Source organism: Pseudorca crassidens, chromosome 16 (assembly GCF_039906515.1).
Source record: "Pseudorca crassidens isolate mPseCra1 chromosome 16, mPseCra1.hap1, whole genome shotgun sequence".
Classification (NCBI taxonomy): domain Eukaryota; kingdom Metazoa; phylum Chordata; class Mammalia; order Artiodactyla; family Delphinidae; genus Pseudorca; species Pseudorca crassidens.
In genome coordinates, this window is record NC_090311.1 from 4,548,744 (window position 1) to 4,566,484 (window position 17,741).

The following is a 17,741-nucleotide window of genomic DNA, read 5'->3' on the forward strand; positions in this document are numbered from 1 at the left end:
TCAGAGGTCCATAACAGAGGTCCCTGGGCCAGCGGTCACTGGACACAGGTGAGGACAGGAGTTCCTGTAGGAACAGAGGGGTTAAGTGCACACAGCCCACGGATGCTGAGATGCCAGCCTTTCTCCCACTGGGCAGCAAGGCTTGTCCCCTCCAGGCAGGGGACACAGGGAATATCCTCTGGGGGATCCGAATGTAACCGAAAGTGGCGTTCAGCTGCTCGCCACTCAAAAACCAATAAAGAGGCCAGGTTGGTGGAAAGGAAAGTTTGCTTTATTTTGGAGGCCAGCAACCATGGGGGAGGGCTGAGTCGACCCCACTGACAATCCGGGCAAGAGCTTTTATAGCCTGAGGAAGGGGGCTCCATGCAGAAACAGCACAGGCAGCCCAGACAGTCATGTTGAAATTGGTCATCAGTTTCATCCTGATCAGCATCATCTTGATTGTTTTAAGTATCAATATAATTAATCTTCAGTTCCAGGGTCGGTTTGTTCCCATTTCCTTGAGGCCATTTCTCAGAACTGTGGCAGCTCATGTCGTGGCTACAGCCTGGTCATCATGTAGTTCACTTCTCCACCTGGTGGAGGCTTCAGTATCTATAAGACAGCTCCCAGGATGTGGCTCAGAATATGATCTACAGCCCTTGAGGAGGAAGTAAAGGTCCTGGACTTTGCTTAATGACTAAACTATTATTGTTCTGTCCTGTCTGACTGATTTTCCTTGCTTCTGCATTTTCTCACTTCTCTGATTAAACTTCTTCTTCGGCTAAAGTTTTTCCACAGACAAAAGGCAGGCGGAGGACATGGGGGGCAAGGACCACAGGGTCCTGCTCTGTTTCACGACCACCCGTGAGGAAAGACCTACAGACCTTGACATGGGGTGGGAGCTACAACCCACTGCCCAGCTCCCAGCCCACAGCCCCAGGAACTCAGAGATGCCATGGGCATTATGTCATGTGTGTATAAAGGTGAGCAGACAGGAACCAGTAGAGGAAAGCAGACCACCCAGTAAAGAATGACCAAAACAAATGCACAGAAAGAAGCCTGTTGAGGGAGACTGAGACTGTGTGTGAAGAAGGGAAAAGCTTTCCTTAATATGCCCGGAGAGAGGAGACCAGAGCTCACAACCGTATAACGTAGACAGAGATCATGAAAAGGAATGTTTGGAGAACAGAAGAGAGTTATTGGCAACTCAGAATATTATAAGATAGCTGGAAAAAAGTCAACGAAAAGATTGGGGCGCAAAATCAAAGAAATCTCACAGAGCAAAAAAAAATTGGTTAACAGGAGAGAAAGAAAAAGAAAATTAAAGAATCATCCCAGGAGGTCAAATATCCAAATAATGGGAGTTTCCAGACAGAAAGAACTGTGAAGGCTAAGGGGAAGAAATTAGCTAACAAATCATTCTAGAAAATGTCCCAGATCACAAAATTCTGGATGAAAGGGGCTTACGAGAAGCCCAATACAACTGATGAAGCTGGACCCACAGGAACATACACTATGGTGAAAATTCAGAGCTCTGAGGACAAACAAAGGATCCTTCGAACTTCCAGAGAGGAAGCAGCAAAAGGAAAAAGAGGCCCGTCTAGGGATCCAGAACCTTAGCAACAAACCAGGCAACAAACCAGGAGCCAAAGACGGTGGACAGAAGCCACCAAAGTTCTCAAGGGAAATTATTTCCATATTTTTCAGACCCAGGTTTCCCATGAGCCTTTCTTAGGAGATGACTAGCAGGTGTGCTTGAGAGTTAGAAAGAGAAAAAAAGCGTTTCTGGAACACAGGTGTCAGGAGCAAACAGTGCAGACTGGATGGCCCAGGACAGGAGCTCTGGGAGAGGTTTTCCTCAAGAAGGAAACCTGAGAGTAGGGAAAGCACCCAGAGGTCTTGAGGGTTAACACAAATGACCTCGTGATGAATGCACCACACTGAGCGATTGGGAGAGAAAATGAAAGAAAACTGACTCCTGGAAAAACAACACAAAAAAAGGTGCAATAAACAGTGACCATAATTTACTACGTGGCTGAACTTCGAACAGCATTTATGTAGCTATGATGGCGGACACGGCTCTAATCAGGATTGCAGGGTAAGTATAGGAAGTGGACGGGTGGACATAAGGGTATGAGTGTGTAGGGTAGGCGTAGAGGTAGGGACAGCGGTGCATTCTCATCTTCACAGAGAAAAGACCATGCTTAAAACTGAGACGCCCGGGGGGAGTCGTGCCAGCACAGACTACATCGGTACGATGCAAAAGGGATGACCTCGGGGGGAGGTGTCACGGGAGGGAGGTGACATAGACAGGGGAGCTCTGAGCTGGGGATGTGTGCTTTTCAACAAACCTTGTAAAACTGTTTTGTTTTTTTAAATCGGGTGCGTGTACAACTTTGATTTCTTTTTTAAAAAATTAAATTGTTGTTTCATGAGCTGTGTAACCACTGCAACGTAGTATACTTATGATTATGACCCTCTACAAAAGAACCTTCCTCATGGAGTTTTTGTAAAGATAAAATGAGATGATCCCAGTGAAGACCTTAGCAGATGCCTGACACAGATTTCGCACTCAATAAATGCCAATCTTTTCTTTCTTTCTTTCTTTTTCCTTAACTTCCAGGAGGACAGGGTGCTAGCCAGGCCAGCTCCAGGGCTAGTCCAAGGACTGCTGGGGAAAGGGTGAAGGAGCCTCAGCACATGGAAAACACCCCCTGGCCCCCTTAAGCTGAGCCAAGGCCACCAATCATAGGTTCTCCAGTGTTTCAGCAACCAAAGACCCAGAGACTTCTCCCTATGCGGCCACAGCTATACGGGCAGTGAGTGCTAGCAGGAATACGAATTGCCTCCAAAGTAAAAGAATGAAAAGCTGGCGAGTGTGAGGTAGTTACTGGCTTTCCCTAATTAAAAAAAAAATGTGTAGATTAATTAAAACATACACAACATAATTAGCATCAAACAACACACGTCTGTGAGCACAGTTTTCCGACAGTGATATCTGGACACATCTACCGCCCATTTAGAAGGGAAACTGCAGTCAAGCCTTGCTGAATTCCAAGTCAACCTAGACAATGTTGGACCACGGTAGCTAACACATAGGAGCAATGCAGGTAAATCACTCCTAGAAAGCTAAAGGCAGTAGAGTGGTGAAGCTGTGCCTGTAGGGTTTCCCCACCGTAAACAGGAAGACATCATCGGGTCATGGTGATCCAAAATTCAACTAGGAAACAAACTCCTCAAACAAACAATGGGTTACCCTGCTTTATGTAAATCAAATCATCTGGGTTTGTGAACCTTGTGGTATTTTATGAAATAAATGTATGTGATGGCTCCATAACCTCTGGAGCCAAGGATATGTTCTTGCATCTATAAGATACACATGTTGCCCAAGTTATAAACAAGGTCATGAATAGGTATTGAGAAAATACCTGCAAACCAGGGTTAAAAAGCTATTAGGAAAATTTTCCATCAAGTTTCAAGTTTCATCAACTGAAGCGAATCTTCGGATTCCTTAGATGACTGCAATCATTATTTCACAAGTGGATCTCAGTCCCACGTGTGATTGCCAAGTGTCGAGTTAGTCACCACAGGCTCGCCCTTGCAACAAGGAGTCACAGACCCACAAGAAAGGCCTCTGCTCTCCTGTCGGTGGGCTCCTGGGGACCACAGACGTAGCCCCCTCCCTGATGAATCCCATGTCCCCTCCCCAAGCCGGTTCACAGTGTTTCCCAAAGTCATCTGACCATGGGAGCCTTTTTCAAATGCAGTCTTTTGGGACTCTGTGCCACAGAACACACTTTGAGAAACAGCATCTGGATTCACTCATGCTGTAAACATTGAGTGCATTAGACATGGCCAAAACCAAAATGAGCACAACACATTCCTGACCTCAAGAAAGTGAATTAATAAAATCAGGTGCCTCCCCATGAAAAGATTTCAACATTGCTAATTATTAGAGGAATGCAAATCAAAACTACAACAAGGTACCACCTCACACGGGTCAGAATGGCCATCCTTAAAAAGTCTACAAATAACAAATGCTGGAGAGGATGTAGAGAAAAGGGAACCCACCTACACTGTTGGTGGGAATGTAAATTGGTGCAGCCACTATGGAGAACAGTATGGAGGTTCCTCAGAAAACTAAAAATAGAACTACCATATAAGCCAGCAATCCCACTCCTGGGCATATGTCCAGACAATACTATAATTCAAAAAGATATATGCACCCCTACGTTCATAGCAGCACTATTCACAATAACCAAGACATGGAAACAACCTAAATGTCTATTGACAGATGAATGGATAAAGAAGATGTGATACACACACACACACACACACACACACACACACACACACACACACACAGGAATATTATTCAGCCATAAAAAAGAATGAAATAACGCCATCTGCAGCAACACGGATGCAACTACCGATTATCACACGAAGTGAAGTAAGTCAGAAAGAGAAACAGAATCACGAACATAGAGAACTGACTGGTGATTGCCAAGGATTGGGTGGGGATTGGGGGAGGGATGGAGTAGGAAGTTGGGATTAGCAGATGTAAGCTTTTATAGAGAGAATGGATAAACAGCAAGGTCCTACTGTATAGCACAGAGAACTATATTCAATATCTTATGATAAACCATAAAGGAAAAGAATATTTTTTAAAAAGAATGTATATATATATGTATAACTGAATCACTTTGCTGTAAGCAGAAATTAACACAACATTGTAAATCAACTATACTTCCGTTAAAAAATATTGACAAAAAACAAAAAAAGAAAACTGTTGCTATTAAGGTGACTGTTATTAAAAAGTAATGATAATAATCAGGTTCCTCCCAAAAGAAAACAATAAAGAAGAAAAAGAAATCAGGACTTACTGCGGGCCTAATATACACTAGGCCTGGGAGAGCGGGTGTGGGAGTCTGCTGGGGCTGCCATCATGAAGTACCGCAGACTGCGCAAACAACAGAAATGGATTTTCTTACAGTTCTGGAGGCTGGAAGGCCAAGAGCAAGGTGCTGTCAGGGCCGGCTTCCTCTGAAGTCTCTCTTCTCGGCTGGTAGACGGCATCTTCTCCCTGTGTCCTCACTTGGTCCTCCCTCTGTGTGTGTCTGTGTCCTAATCTCCTCTTCCTATAAGGACACCAGTCATATTGGATTAGGACCCACCCTAGTAACCTCACTTTAACATAAATTATCTCTTTAAAGACCTTATCTTCAAATACAATCACATTCTGAGGTACTGGGAGTTAGAACTCCATCAACGTATGAATCTGGGGGGACACAATTCAGCCCATAACAGCCATTTCACTCATCTTATCTCATGTCATTCTCAAAATAACCCCCCGAAGTCAGTATTATTATTGCTCTCCTGTGAAAGTTGGCACCACAGTGATGAGGGGTGAGGAAAGATGGTAAACCCAGGTCCACATCTCTCCAAAGCAGCTGCTGCTCCTTGAAGATGCATTTTCCTGCCAAAAGAAGACTTAACGGGTATTATGCAGAATGTGAGAAAAAAACTGAATGTGTATCACTTTTGTAACATTTTAGACGTGAACCCGGTCATTATTTCTCATTGGAATAAATATTCAATTACAAGCAGACATTGCTAATGAAAAATAATATTTCCAAAATGTTAAGAATGAGGTGTTTTTGTTTTTTTTTTTTTTTGCTGTATGCAGACCTCGCACCGCTGTGGCCTCTCCCGTTGCGGAGCACAGGCTCCGGACGCGCAGGCCCAGCGGCCACGGCCCACAGGCCCAGCCGCTCCGTGGCATGCGGGATCCTCCCGGACCGGGGCACGAACCTGCGTCCCCTGCATCGGCAGGCGGACTCCCAACCACTGCGCTAGCAGGAAGCCCAGTGAGGTTATTTTTAAAACAAGTACCAAGTGAGCTGTTCTGAGTTTCTAGGTGCCCACGTCCTGTCAGTGAAAGAGCAGGTTTCCCTGAGTCTGCTCGGAGGCAGGTGGACCCCAGGACAGACAGCACAGCCCTGGTGCCGGGGGCTCTGCTTCTCCTTGGTCCTAATCTCACTCGCCGGCAGCATGGTTATCTCAGCACTTCCTTTGGGTCTTTCCACACCATTCACCACTTAGTCCACACTCTTTGAATAGGCCTTAGTGGAGTATCATCCTCACCACAAAAAACAGATGAGGCAGCAGCCACCTCCTTCACTTAGTAGTGCGTGAAGAGAGAGTCCTTTACACACAGAGAGGCTGCAGAGAGGGTGTCTGGAGCAGTGGAATCACACAAAGACTTGAGTGTCGCCTGCTCTGACACAGACCACTTGTGTGCCACAGACCAAGTCACTTCACCCTCTGAGCCTCAGGTCCCCATCTGTCAAATAGGGGTGGTTCTTTTCTTAAGTTCTTTTCCACTGTGGTTTATCACAGGATATTGAATATAGGCTGCTGTGCTCTACAGAAGGACCTTGTTGTTTATCCATTCTCTATACAACAGTTATCACCTGCTAATCCCACGCTCCGAATCCACCTCACCCCCGACAACCACAAGTCCGTTCTCTATGTCTGTGAGTCTATTTCTGTTTCGTAGATAAGTTCATTTGTGTCATTTTATATTCCACACATAAGCGATATCATATGGTATTTGTCTTTCTCTGCCTGACTTATTTCACTCAGTATGATAATCTCTGGGTCCATCCATGTTGCTGCAAATGGCATTATTTCATTCTTTTTTTCTGGCTGACTAATATTCCATTGTATACATGTACCACATCTTCTTTATCCCAAATGAGGACGATTCTTCTCCCACGAGATTGTCACGAAGCCTAACGAGATAGCACAGGAAACGGGGGACTGTCCTGGTCAGCTCACAACAGATGGGAGACACTGCTATGACCTCCGACACGATCAGCATCAGTGTTTGTATTAAGTGACAATGCAAAATAGAGCTTCAGTCTGTGACAAGTGCCAAGAGGCACGTGTGGCCTCGGTGGGGTGGTGAGAGAAGAGTGAGGGCCGGTTCCCCACAGGGCGGGCTTGCTGTACACAACCGGGCCCGTCCATGGCAGCTGCAGAAGCCTTTGTAACCACGCAGGACCCTGTGAGGCCTTTCCAGAACAAACCCCCACTCCTGTCCTCCACCTGCCTTTTTTGTAAAAAAACCTTTAGTTAAAGAATAAATGTAATCAGAGAAGTGAGAAAATGCAGAAAGAAAGGAAAACAGTCAAGCAAGAAAAAATAATAGTACTTTAGCCATTAAACCAAGTCAAGGACCTGCAGTTCTTCCTCAAGGACTATAGATACGATTCTGAGCCATGTCCTTTGAGCTGTTTTGCAGATACTGAAGCCCCCTCCAGGCGGAAGAAGTTAACCGGATGCTGCCCACATGCACGCAGACCTCAGACTGGCTGGAACCAGAAGGTGGATAGTGGTGACTCTCAATGACCTCACCACCAGCCAATCAGAAGAATGTGCCCAAGCTGATCACGCCCTGCTCCTTGAACACTATAAGACTCCTCACTGCCCCCGCTCCAGCGTGGGACACACAGTCTTAAAGGCGTTAGCCCGCTGTGGCCCCCTTTGCCCGGCAAAGCAATAAAGCTACTTCCTTCTACTTCACCCAGAACTCTGTGTCTTGAAATTTAATCCGGCACTGGTGTACAGGGGCCAGATTTCAGCAACATCTTCACCTGCCAGGTTGTACGCTCAGCCCTAAGGCGGCCATGTGCCTATGGCACCTAAGTCCCAACCCACCGTTCCCATCCAAGCAGGGACTCACAGCTCAGGCCCCCGAGGCTCCCCACTGAGGTGAACCCCAGAGCCCTTCTCCACTGCTTTGTAATCAAGTAAAGCTGCTAACAGTGGAGATATCTTTTTAAAAAATGGCCAGGGATTCCTAGAGCCATAGGAAGAAACTACATAACCTAGGTGTTAAGTGTAAGGACGCCAGTCACACAAAGCCATAGGATTCATGTTCCACCTCAGAAACTTCCAAGCTGTGTGATCGTAGAAGCATTATCAACCTCTCTGTTTCCTCATTCAGAAAATGGGAACCAGGGCCAGATGAGAGAGGCACCTATGTGGCTGCAGGGGGCCGGGGGGGGGCATTGAATTTAAGGAGGGGCTCTCAGGGTCATGCAAGTGGAGGGTCAGCCTCTGAAAGCAAGTGCTATAGGGAAGAACGACACTGACTCCATGTTGGATCTGTTCCTTTTACTTTAAACTTTTGTGCTCTGTTACCTGTGCTTAGCCATGCTGGCTCTGCACCTTTTGTACAGGAATGTTGTCTATAGCCTGAAATATACAGGATAATCTATTCTCAGGGCTCTGACCTTTAAGAGTCCATTCATACAGAGATAAAAAGTTGCAGAACAGAGGATAGCATTTGTCTTGTTGTAGGTTTACAGGAACATCGTGACCTGACCTCCCTGAACAGCTGTAAGAACAAAGGATTCCGACACCAAGAAATCTGCAACAACCAACCACACCCCCTCCCTCCCTCACCTTGCCTTTAAAAGTGCTTTGCTGAAACCCTTCAAGGATCTTGGGGCTTTGGGGGCACGAGCCACCTGTGTCCTTGCATGGCCCTGCAATAAACCTTTCTCTGCTCCAAACCCCAATGTTTCCGTTTGTTTGGCCTCACTGGGCATCGGGCACAGGAACTTGCGTTGGGTAACACAAACCCTTCCTTAAATTTTGCACCCCAGGACCTCATACGGTCCTGCCGCTGGAGGGAAGAACCAGAGTATCTAGGGCAGAGGAGAAACCTGCAGTGCTTAGCAGAGCACCTGACATAGGGCGGACCCTCGATAAAAATTATGATCATGTTCACTAACTCAACAGTCCACGCAGTAAGCTCAGGAAGATAGATTCTAACCTCCCGCACACCTCTCTCACTTCAATCTCTCTCCAAAGTTTACCTGAAGAACATTCCCAACAGCACAGAAGTGGAACTTAACCAGAATGGGGTTCATTCCTATCCATACCCCAATGTGACATCTTTGGGGTGGTTACTGCTAAGTCTGACTACTGAGATCTTCCTCTAGATGGCGCACTATTCTAATCCTATAAATAATACTCAGGATCCGCTATAGCAAGTGTCACACCCATCACACCCTATCAGTAGGTCTCTCGGGTATTTTTCCCCTGCAAGCTGGGTGCCTATTGACAACATGGAATGTCATATTCATCCTTTTAACACACCGCCTGACATTCAGTGGACACAATAAATGCCTAAAACACATAATGGCTAATTGGGGCAATATGTCTAAAGTTTCCAAGTTAGTAAATTTATACAAAAAGGTTAAAGTTTTCAGACAGTAAGTTATTATTACAGCAGTAGTAAATGATTCAAAGAATTAGCTCCATGTTGCAATAATGATCCAAAGCCTTCATGAGACAGTTAAAGCCATTTCTCCCATCGTATTTTGGAACAGACTGGCACTTAACTTAATTCAGAGCTTTTCAGTTGATAAAGGTTTATATCCCCATCAGTCCTATTCCGGCAGCACTTAGTTTGGGTTTGTTTTGAGAAGGATCCGTGATTCCAGGAAACCGAGCAGACTGAACCCTCTGGGTCTCCGGGGCCCACCCTGCCGGGCGATACAGCGCAACCCACGCGTTGGCATAGGCTGCGGGGTCTACATCTCCCTGGGTCAGCACAACTCTGAGAAGTGCAATTACCTCAGCACAAACGCTGGACGGAAGCATGGAACTGTCTTCCCTCCAAAGTCTCGTAACAGCGGCCTTACCGGTGGTTAGCGCCAGTCACAGCGTCGCGGTTCTGCACCTGCGCTGACCTCGCCGCGCTCCCGCACCGGAGCCTGCGTTTCCACCGAAGGGCGCAGTGGGCCCGCTGCGTCGCCAGATGGCGCTGCGGCCCCAGCCTTCGCGCTCCGGGGGCCAAGTGGGCTCGGGCCGGCGGGTCCCCTCCGCTTCCGGGTGGGACAAACAGAAGCGCCTCGGAGCAGTGGCGCTCCGGTCACTCGGCTCCAGCAGATGGCGGAAGGCGACTGGGCCTGATGCGGGTGGACTGCTTTTTTTTTTTTTGCTTTCAAGAAAAGCCCAAAAGCTGGATTTTTGTTTGAAATGCTAGCAATTACTGTACTTTAAACATTTTAACAGAAACTTCTTTAAGGGATGGGCGCGGGGCGGGGCTACGCGGGAGGCCCGCTGGGGACGCAGCAGGACTGAGGCTGCGAGGCCCCAGGAGGCAAGTCCAGGGCCTGGCCTCACATACAGAGAGGCAGTAAGAGTAACGTAAGGAACCCCCTGTACCTATCACCCAGCTTCAACAATTGTTGTATGTGGGCATCTGGTGTCATCCATATACCCCCAGGACATTTCCACCTCCCACCTCCACTGATTTATTTTGAAGTAAATCCCAGATATCCTATTTCTTCCTCCATAAATAGGTAGTGTGTATCTCTAACAGTCAGGACTCTTCTAACATAACAATACCTTTGTCACAATAATAATACTATTATCACACCAAAAATATTTCCTTAATATCATCAAATACTCATTCAGTGCCCCAGTTTCTCCACTGCCTCATGGATGTGTCCTTAACAGTGGATTTTTCCAAATCAATTCCAAAAAGGCCCATGAGTTGCTTTCCTTTGATTTTAAAATGCTTTTTGAATTCCGGTAAAATTTTTCACATACCAGAAACCATACAGATCTCAAGTGTATAGTTCTCAGAGTTTGGTCAAATATAGATACTTGCGTGATCAACATATCAATCCAAATGTAAAAGCTTTCCATCACCCCTGAAAGTCCCCTCCTGCCCCCTTGCAATCCATCCTGCTACACGCAGCCCACCAGAAACCACTGACTGTACTTCTGTTATCATAGAGGAGTTTTGCCGTTCTAGAAAATCACATAAGTGGGCAGGCAGCATGTACCCATCTGTGTCTAACTTCTTTCACCCAACGTAATATGTTCTTCGAGGTTCAGTCACAATGTCCTATGCACCAAGACTTAATTCTTTTTATTCCTTTTCCATGTTTCACCGTGTAAATATAACACAGCTTATACTGTAACATAGCCTCTTAGGACATACCCTGTTGATGTATTTGGATTGTTCCCAGGTTTTGGATATAGCTGCTCACACAAGTCCTTTTGTGGCAATATGCTTTCATTTCTCCTTGGCAAATGCCTTGGAGTGGAATTGCTGGATCCTGGGAAAGATGTATATTTGACTTTATAAGTATCTGTCTGAGACTTTCCAACCTGGTCACACCACTTACATGCCCACAGCAATGTCTGAGAACCCCATGCGCTCGGCAGCCTCCCCTGCATTTGCTGTTTTCTGTCTTTTTAATTTTAACCCTTCTGGTGGGTGTGTAACGGTATGTCCGTGGAGTTTTAAATTGCACTTCCTGGTGTTTTGGGAATGAGTTCTAGTTCTCTAGGTTCCTACTTAGCTGAAAATGTCTTTATTTCACCCTTTTTTAAAACAGGGTATTTTCCTTGGATATAGAAATCTAGGTGGACAGATTTTTTTTTCCATTGACTGCCAGGCCTTGCAGAGTCTTGCCCTGGACTTGGGAAGTCCAGCCCCTGGCTGAGGACCCTCAGCCAAGGTGTTTGCGTGCCTGCCCTTCTGCACACAGTCCCTCCTCTTGCAGCATCACGCCTGCCAAACCCGTCTTTCTCAGCAGCCCATTCTCCAGTCTCTGCTCCCACGGCAAGGGGAGATGCCTCCTCTCCACTCGGTCTCACCTCCCTGCACCCGCACAGAAATTGGGGCCAGGAGGCACATGGCTCAAATTGCGTGGTTTCTTCTCTCAAGGATGCCAGCCTCAGCTGGCTGTGGCCCAGTTCCCACAGAGAGTGCCTTACCTATTTTGTTGCATTTTACGATTGTCTGAAGTGGGAGGGTGAGTCTAAAACCAGTTTACTCCATCATGGTTGAAGTCCAAGACCTTCTCATCTGTTCCTTAAATAGGTTTTTTTACCCTCTTGTTATTGTTGTTGTTTTGTTTTGTTTTTGCTGTTCCTTGCAGTATACTGAAGAAAGCAGTTCCTTGTCCTGCAGACTTGCCCACATCTGGATTCTACCTCTGCTTTTTACTTGCCCCTCTCCCTCGTGGTTCCCGGACACTGGTATTTCCATCTGGAGGCCAAATCCCATTCCAGCTGATTTCTTCGCAGACCACTCGGAGGTCCAGGTGTATACTGCTCTCTGCTTGCACTCAATGCTCAGTCTCTTTCTGTGATGTGAGTAGCCTTTGATGATCATTGCCTGGATTTATCTTTTCATGAAGGATTTGAGGAATGGTGACACTCTTTTACAATTTCCCTTCTCCTGTCACTTACTGAATGCATCTATAAAGAGAAACTCTCCCTAATCAGCTGCGTGGTTGCACTGAGGCACAGCTCCTGGAAGAAAGGCAGATGAAAGTTTGACCTTCTCCCTTGCTTTGCCAGAGTGGACTGGTTTCCTTATATCTTTTGAAGGTGTCCAGTGAGTTTCTTTTCTTTCTTTTTATTCTGAAGGAATCATTGTGAACTTGAGGAATTTAAATACATTTTGTGCATTTCAAGTCCCTGTAGTTATTCAATATTTTTTTAGCTAGTGATCAGAGTTTCCCCCCTTGGGACACGGGAGGCCTTTTCACAGCGGCTCCTGGGTCCTTTAGGCCTGACCCCAGTAGTCTCTGAGAGGTATCCTTGCTTTTTACTTGTTGATTTTATTTATTTATTTGGGGCTGTGTTGGGTCTTCATTGCTGCGCACGGGCTTTCTCTAGTTGCGGCCAGCGGGGGCTGCCCTTTGCCCTGGTGCACGGGCTTCTCACTGCGGTGGCTTCTCTTGTTGTGGAGCACGGCTCTAGGCGCGCGGGCTTCAGTAGTTGTGGCTCGCGGGCTCTAGAGCGCAGGCTCAGTAGTTGTGGTGCACGGGCTTAGTTGCTGTGGGCACGTGGGATCTTCCCGGACCAGGGCTCGAACCCGTGTCCCCTGCATTGGCGGGCGGATTGTTAACCACTGCGCCACCAGGGAAGCCCCATCTCCTTCCTTGCTTTTTAGTGTGACAAGTCATTCCAGGCTTATCCTGCTCAGTTCTTGCACCTGATACAGGATTTACCATTTCTATCGGGAAACTCGGTTTTCTTTTAGTAGGAAACAGTATTGAGAGACCACAATCTAGGAAGTAAGGACACTCATGACTATTGGGTAAGTTCTAGGTCCTTCTGGGAATATATCAGGAAATATGTCTTCTCTTTCACATTTTAAAAGAAATATACACCATGAATTCATACTGCCATTCCCAATTCAAAATCTACTTACTGTAACAAGGAATCCAGCTCTGCTTTTTGATATTTGGCTGCTGACAGCTTTGAAGCCTCATCCCTTGCCTCCCTCCCCTCCCCCGCCTCCCCGGCCTGACCCCACATCTGAGTGAGCTGATAAGAAGGGCCAGATGCTCCCTGCTTCTAACCAGCAAGCCCCCGCCACCAGCTTACCCTCACGCCGGCCCCGCCTCCTGACCACAGCAAAACCCCAGCCAGGTTCTTTTACTCACACTCTCAAGCCATTTCAGACCCGGTGAGAGGCCTGCCCTGCTCCCCCGGAGACCTCAGTTATCTGAGTCATGAGACTTTCATACCCTCTGGAGGACGGAGGCGGCACCATCAGGCCCTACACACAAATCAAACCTGAGGGGAGGGTCCCTTCTTTGCAGGGTATCCACAGAACACTTCACTGTTTGATTTCATATTTATAGCCTTTTTTCTTAGGCTGAAAAACTCTCTAGTGATACTCACGTAATTACCTATTTGCTTTCTCCCATTATAATAAGTTCAGAATAATGATATCAATATTACCACCAATGCAATTATTGAAAACTGCTTGATATTATTTTTCAGTTCATTTATATCCTTGGGGAATGGCTCTCAAGGGATGCACCATTCAATTATTGTGTTTTAAATGACTTCAAAGTATTGCTCTTTGTGCGGCTCTGTTGCTGCCTGAATGTTAGTTTCACTTTAATTTCTACTTTAGGGTTTTCTATATCTTTGATTCAATTGGTTTTATATTTATATAAATATTAATATGATTCAAGAGTCAAATCTATCAAAGAAGGGAAGTTCAGGGAAATCTAGCTTTTCTCCCTGTGCTCCCTCCTCCATTTTTACATTATATGTATTTCACATTATATGTATATTATGTATATCATAATATATATATTATATACATATATATACATATGTAAACTGTATGTATATTGTTTCATTTTAATAAGAGCAAATATGCATATATATTCATAAGCCCATTTTTTAGCTAAACGCAGCATATGCTATATGCAAGTTTTCCCACTTTATCTTTTGCACTTAATAATATTTGGAGGCAATTACTCCATAGCAGTTTACAGAAATATTAAAATCTTTTTGTTTGAATAGGCCATTTAAAGCTATTGAATCAATTGATGTATTTGATACCAATCTTGTTATATTTTAAAATATATGTTGATATAGCTATGTAGTCTTTCACTATGTTATCTGTATTCTCTGTCTCTCTTTTCTGTATGCTTAGATATCTCAGAGTATTTGTAGTTATGGTCTAATGGCTGCACTTACACTGACAGCTTTACATAATATCTTTGTCCCTTCTTTTTGAGCCCACTGGTGTCTTAATATGAGCCTTCTTGATAATTAGCTAAAACCTTCTCTGACACAATATTTAATCTGAAGTAATATTCTTTTACTCCCAGTTCATACCTAGAAGGCAATCAGAGAGCTTATTTTCTTTTCCATATACCCTCACCTCTACCCCACCCCATTCGCTATTAGTTGTGTTACGTCTACATTGTCGGAGCTTATACCCTCTACAAAAGATATTCTTTTGCTTAAAACCATCACGTAGCCTTAGTTCTGGACTTACGTTTATATTTAATATTCAACACTGAAACTTACTAAAGGTATCTTCAGTTTGGGGTTATCTGAAGCTTGATCACCCCAAGTAAGGATGTTTAAGACAAGTTTTCTGTAGCCTCTATACTTGAAGGCCTCTTTGTAAACCTATATCTTCCTGTCATGCTTTCCTTGTCCTCTAGGGAAATTATTCTCCTCACTGTTCTCTCTTTTGTTATGATAAATGTCTAGGACATTCCATTGCAATTCATTTCTTTATTACTTAGGTGACAGGGTTTTCCTACAGTATTAATATAGGAGGTTAGGACTCATAACTTTTTAGCTTCAAATTTCTAGGGGTCCCTATTCTATTCTTAGCAATAAGTGTTCCAAGTTGGCCTGTACTTTCTTCAGGTTGCTTGATGCACTGGTTTGTATATGGTTCCTCTCTCACCTTTGTACCTAGGGTCCCTGTCTTCCTCAATTTGGAGTCTATCACCCAGCGGGAACCATTGAGTCTGGAAACTCGGTTGCTTGTCAGTGTACTGTATTTGTAAAGTAAATATTTCAGCCTTGCCAATCACGAACTCTTCAATGCATTGCACAGCGAAACTTCCTTTATGAGTGGACATATGTAAAGGACACTTTTTTAAAACTGGCAAAAGAGAAAGAGAGTCGATCTCAAGGAAAATTACCTTTCCCTACCCAGAAATTTCCAATGTTTCAAAGGCAAAATTTTAGTTAAGGCTGTAATGAGGGCTTTCCCAACGATAGATATACACCTAGAATTCTATAATCTTCTAATAACTACATATAAATAATCATTGATCATCTCTAAAGATTTTATTACAGTAAAATATAACACAATTACTATAGGATAGAAACTTGTCTGAACTAATTATTAGAGTATTGAAATTCTGTTCTCAAGCAACTCAAATATCTAAACCTAAACTCATAGATCTTTCCTTTCATTTTGCAAGAACCACATACTGAAAAGTGGTTCCAGGAGTTTCAATAATGACACACCCCTCACCTCCAGGAAAGAGGGTCTGTGAGATTTTCTCCAGGGGCACCGTCTGGCCCTGGGAGTCCAAGAATTATGAAGACCACAGAATTGAAAGGTTCAAATTGTTAGTTACTCAAACCTTTGACAATGGAAGGAATAATCTTTTATAAGAGATTATCAATTACCTATCTAGTTCAACTACTCACATATCATACACCTAGAGGTCATAACCTTCTCCAATAAAATTGTTTCCTTCTATGTCAGCTCCCCTTTGAAGTAGTGATTTCACTCAGCATCTTTTGGGGATCTAGATATGCTGGCAGAGGCCTGCACTGTCATCTGCCTGTGGATATGCCAGTGCTCCAACTTGAAGTGAAGCCATTCCCGGACAGAGATCATGGAATCCAATGTCCTTTCAAGGAATCCAGGGATCAAGGACCCCATGTCCTTTCTAATCTTATTTTAGTTTTATTTTCCCATAGTGTAAAAGTGAGGAAATGAAACTAATCCCCCAGAAGGTTAATAGTATCCAGGCATCTACGCTACCCAACCCACATCAGCTTTGTCACAGAGGATTAGGAGTTGGGAATTCTACACATTCACATTGTTTTTCTAGGTGCTTTCCCACATTGCTGTAGGCAATCTATCTCTGCGTTGTATCTCAGGAATAGAAAGGCTCCAACTTTTTGGTCTCAGGGTCCCTTTGCGCTCTTAAAAATCACTGAGGACCACTAAGAGTTTTTGTTTATGTAGGTTATTAACTGAATATTTTTTAAAATTTCATTTATCAATTAATTTTAAAGCAATGATGAACCCATTTCATGTTTCACATAGAAACATCTTTTAATGAAAAATACCTCTATTATCCAAAACAAATTAGTGAAAAGAGCAGCATTATTTTATATTTTATATAAAATATATATTTTACTAAACCAAGTATCACAGCAAATCTCTGTGATACCTGATTTAATAAAAGACAGCTGGATTCTCACATCTGCTCTGCACAGGGGAAATGCCACCCTCCACACACGAGAAATGAGTGAAAAGGGCAAGGACCGTCTGTTATTACAAAGGTGGTTTTGACCTCATGGATCTCCTGCAAGGATCAAAGAGACCCTCGGGTCCCCAGAACAGCAGCTCCCGATCAAGGAAACCCAAGCTCCAAAGGTGTGGAGTGAGCTGGAGGGCGGCGGACATCCCCAGTTCACTTCGTACCACGAGGGCCTGCAGAAGCTCTCCCCTCCCCCTGTCCCATCACTCACGTGGAGGAATCCTGTGGCTAATTATTTTACAATTCATCCATTTTGTAGTGCAGCAGGTTTATTAATTAAAGAATTTTTTCTAAGAGGAAACCATTGTAAACCTATATGTATGGCAATAGCAGAGATTAAATAAATTATGGTTTCTAAAGCCGAATACTTCGCCGTCATCAAAAAGAAAGGAGGAAGACGTACTCAATATTAATATACTCGGAGTTTGTGAAGCAGAGAATACAAAGTACAGAACAATGTGTATATTATGATAGTCTTCGTGCATTTTTATAAGAGAATAATGCATGTGTAACTGGGAAAAGACACAAGAAACTGCTTACAACAACTGGTTATTTTTAGGGAGATACAGGAATTTTAAAAAATTGTAAACCTTCCAGCAATGAGTAACATATTATGTACCACTGTTAACTGTACAATTGTGTTTGGTCCTTAGAGAAAAGAAGGCAAGAAGGGTTTCGCGGCGGAGGGACCCTGTTGCATTTCATACCCGTAGGTGCCGTGGAAGCTGAGGACCCTCAGGTGGCCATCTTCCGCGGATGCACCGGAGCCAGCCCGGCCGAGCCCGTCCGCCCCGCCCCTCCCCGCGGAGCCCGTCCCCGCTTGCTCCGCCCTCTTCTTTCCCATTGGTCTGCCTCCTCTCCCCTGCGCCCAATCGCAGCGCT

General features: G+C 44.7%; 1 long non-coding RNA gene across 1 annotated transcript; it reads right to left on the reverse strand.

The window, feature by feature from the left end:
• Positions 1-202: 202 nt before the first annotated feature.
• LOC137208367 (uncharacterized) lies at positions 203-17,642 on the reverse strand. Its single transcript, XR_010935613.1, has 3 exons — positions 17,567-17,642; positions 4,974-5,120; positions 203-575 (listed from the first exon to the last, which is right to left on the reverse strand). It is a non-coding gene; the product is annotated as an uncharacterized lncRNA (long non-coding RNA).
• Positions 17,643-17,741: the final 99 nt, after the last annotated feature.